Raw genomic sequence first — 4,466 nt, 5'->3', positions numbered from 1 at the left:
AACGAAGGACCAACTTCTTGACACGTCATTCCGACAGTCCGGAAAACTCTGGTTGTGAATGTAGAACGCAGGGTAGAAGGTTCCGGTCTTCCAGACTAGTAGGTGTGTGGTAGAAATTTGTGAAATGTCGAGGGAGTTCACGTAAAACCCAGTGGTCGAGACGAAGGTGTGGAATTCGGCTTTCTGTCTAGGTACGCCAAAGCAGTCAAGCAAATCAAATTAAGTAGTTCTGGAATAGGGATTACGTCGGAACTTACGCTTTAAGAAGACTATGTCGTGAGAGTTAGAGGAAGGTAGATCGTGCATGAAATCTAACGAGGTCGTATATTACGCAGATTTAACTCGGCGCTTTATATCGATTTTTTGTACGCCCTCACGGGCCTGTAGGTAGGGAACAAAAATCGGTTAACATTTGAGACTATAAATTAGAACGCGGAAGCAGGTGACGGTTTACATGGGAACTTCATACAAGTAGGGTAAGGACTTTACCTAACCGAGTCTAATCGAAGATCGACGCTTCCCTGACCTGTGGGTGTCTCTATGCGGTCAGAGGGGCCGTTTTATGGGTAAACCTGGCGACGTAAGTCTACGGCACTTGATTTTGACCTCTTGTCCTTGTTCCGGGGTGAAGGAATACAGAACGCACGAGAGGGGAAGAGACCGAAGTTTCCATGCCATCAATTCACTTTTGACCAAAGACAGTATAGATAACCTTGCATAAATGAGGGTTTATGAGTACCCTAAGTCGTAGGGTGGAGTTACATATCGAACAAGAAGTCAAAATGACTCCCCGTCATGAATTTTTGACGTTTTACACAAAGAAGTTTTCGAAGGTGAACATATGGTCTCGTTCTAGGTATAACAAGTATTTTTTACTATTTTATTTACTGGTCTCTAACTAAGACCCGACCTATTATGTCGTTTATACAGTTTAGTAGTTTATTCTCTCTAGAAAACAAGGTGGGGGAAGTAATGATAAGGGAACTATGACAAATAAATTCTAGGTGACCGAGTCTCCCAAGCTTATTTCTAGTGTTTTGTTCTCTCCGATCTACGCCGTCGCGACAGAGCAAGGTGGCGAGGTTACCTTTCCTAAACTTTGCTCGTAGGCAAGTAAACTAAGAGCGGGACCCAGTATATGGTTTTATATCTCGTTACTAGAATCAAAAATATTTTCCATGATCATCTTTAGGGTTTACATAAATTTTGATGAAATTTGTCCCTTTCAGGTTTATAACTGGTGTAATTTTACGAAAAAGACGTAGATTCGTGGTTGATTATTGACTGTGAAGGTTGTAACAACAGAACCTTATTATACCAATTAATATACATTCACATGGAACGACTATAACAGGACCCAATTTTTATTTTCCTTACAGACAGAGCATGTTTAGGGGCAGACTAGTTTCCTGATTAGTAATTACAGCGCCCATTACGGCCTTTAGCGGAGATAAAGCAACCGATCATATTAATACCCATTTTCTATAAATATTTAGGACAAGTTGTGACGATTAACCGAAGATTTTACTGACGTAAGTCAAAATAGGAAAGGGAGGAAAACCTTATTCACTTTACTACGGAAGAAAGGTCCCCCTCCAAATTACAAGAGAGGAATTCTTGGAGTCAATTTCATCCTACCATCCATGGTTTAATTGAGAAGGGTTAGTGGAACAATGGTAAGGCTTCCTTTGGGTAAGGCCCGGACCCTCGTGAATAAGCTTAAAATTCTACACGATATGGACTGATGGCGACTGGAAGGGACGGTAGTGTAATAGTGCTTCAAATTCCTCGGTTCTTGCATTAGGTGGAATTTCTTTAAGGAGGTAGAAGAGAGGGGAGTTTAAACTCAGAACCCGTTCCCGTCTATTTTCGTAAAAGGTATTATAGGAAGTTTTGATAAAACCATAAAGAAAATCAAATCATATGCACATACCTTAATCATTATCCTTAAAATAAAAATTAATTAACTTAAGGAGACGAACTATCCAAAAAAGTCGAGAATATCCGATTAGTCAAAGTGACGTATAAAGGAGGAGGAAGCTATCATAAAAGACAAAACACTTTTACCGTGACAAAAACTGTAGAAATCATGTATAAGTAAACAAAAGTAAGAAAAAGAAAACCTCGTCGAAGGAAAATAATATACTAGTACACTCAGAAATACTAAAACAAGGTCAACAAAATTAAGAGAACAATTTGAACAGATTGAGAAAAACGAACGAGAAAAATTCGCTCGTGACATAGGTTACTAGAAGAGACCTATCGGTCTCGGTAAATGTACGTAGGGTCGTCATGACTCTCCCTTGGAGTGGCAATAGTAAAACCCAAGGTCTCATGAGTCACTCATAGGAAGAGTAAACAGGAAGTATAATAAGTCATTTATAGAGGAAAGTAGAGGTCTTGCACAAGAAACTAGGACGGAAGGCTCTAATGTAAATATTTATTTAATCCCGTTACTAGACTCTTCAGGTACTAAGGTGGTACAGCGTCGGGGGGTGGGGAACACATCTAAAATGGTTTCCAATCTTTTATTAGTTTAGGACTTCATTGGTCTTACACTGCACATTTCTTCTTCAGAATCTGAAGGGGCAGTTTGACTTGAAACGTGATGATTTTTACAGGTTCCTTCAAGTTCTTCATTACATCGATCAAATACAGAGGGAGAGTACACAAGTGCACTGGGATAACACTTTGTTAAAAGTTTTTAAAGATGCCTATCTTGAGGGCTCAAACAAGAAAGTTGTCTCAAAAATCTATAGGAGTTTACAACAAACAAAAGGTAACTCGCTGTATGTAAAACAAAAATGGGAAAGGGAAGGAAATGTAGTTCTTAGTTATCGCAAACCATTTTCATATATTCTGGTCTTGAAATGCACATCATTGAATCCTTTCTGGCAGCAGGTTCATGGAGTTTTACAAAAGGTTTTTCAGGTAGACATGCCATTTAAATTTGAATCGTTATATTTTGGTGCTTTACCACCAGAAATGTTTTCCTCTAAAGATAGATATCTGTTTCGAATCCTGAGTGCTGCTTACAAGAAGGCCAACACCAGAATGTGGTTAAAACCAGGAAAACCTACTTTGGATGAGTGGATTGACATTGTGTATGATATTTTTAAGATGGAAATAATAACCCTTGCTTTGAGACTGCAACAGGGAATCTTTTTGTCAAGATGGGAAAAATGGATAATATATGTTACACCAATACGACCATCATTTGTCTAGAAGGGACCTTTATATATTTTTGTTTTTAATATTTTTATTTCTATCCCCCACTTGTTTGAATAAGTTGCAGGCACACCCCATAACCCTGTTCGTGTTTATGTTCTTTCTATGTTAGCATGTTTGAAGGTCAGTATTGTCCACAAATATGTACATTTGATTTGTGATTTCAGTGTTAACTACAGAAGGCTTACAGAGAATATTGTATTATCTATGACTGTAAACATGTGAAAAGCTGAATAAAAAGAGAATACAAAAAAAAAAAAAGGCCCTGAGCATACTTATCTGGCAGCAGGCCAGGAGGCCGAGGGTGATGGCAGGATTCAGGTGGGCACCGCTGATGTGACCGATACACTGGGCCAATGTTGCACGGCCAAGCCAAAGGCTAACACAACCTTTATCTCCTGGTCAGGGTAAGCATTATTTCGGTCCCCTATTGCAGCTGAGAGGCCGATGAAGATAAAGATGATCATTCCCAGAGACTCAGCCAGAACTGCCCTCCAAAGTGCCCCTGTTTTAATTTCTGCCATGGCTACTCAGAGAACCGTCCACTTCATGCTAACAGACATATTCTGGGCAGTTATAAGTGATACACCTTTGCTGTGGCTGATATTTGCTTCAAACAGAAACCCAATTGAAAACACAAAAGTGGGTTACTTTGGATAACATCAGGCCTGATGAGGTGTTGATTTCAACCAATGAGAATGAACTTCTCTTCAGTACAAGTGAAACAGAGTGCTGCTTTTACTGTTAATCACAACTCATTAAATATACTTCAAACTGTTACTTTATGAGAGAAGAACCGAGTGAATTAGAAATGTTATATGTAGATAATTGATCAGATAAAAAATAGCAAGGTTTGTGCACATTTAAGTGCAACATTTCTCACGCAGCAATCAGCAATTTGCAAGCATAATTCAATCAATGCTTCGTCTTTAATCTGCAATTTCAATTATGATTGCTGTAACATTAAATCAAAAAAGGGTATCCAGAGCTTTAAAAATGATATCTTTTAAGGTTATTTGGCTTATTTCCAGGCAAATGTGGAATCCAAGCTGTGAACAGCATCCAGATGTGTGAAGGACACTCCCTGCCCATTACTTGTGGCAGGTCTTTGTCAAAGGTTTCCCTATCTTTCCATCTTCTTCTATTCTGAGCATGTGTCATGCAGGGAAGGCTGCATTGAAGCCAACATCACTCATATGCCGCTGTGAAGGAAATGGGATCTTTTGAATTCTCAGCAA

Source organism: Notothenia coriiceps, unplaced genomic scaffold (assembly GCF_000735185.1).
Source record: "Notothenia coriiceps isolate Sejong01 unplaced genomic scaffold, NC01 NC01_scaffold00004495, whole genome shotgun sequence".
Taxonomy (NCBI): Eukaryota; Metazoa; Chordata; class Actinopteri; order Perciformes; family Nototheniidae; genus Notothenia; species Notothenia coriiceps.
The sequence above is the reverse complement of the archived record's forward strand: the minus strand, read 5'-3'. Positions refer to the sequence as shown.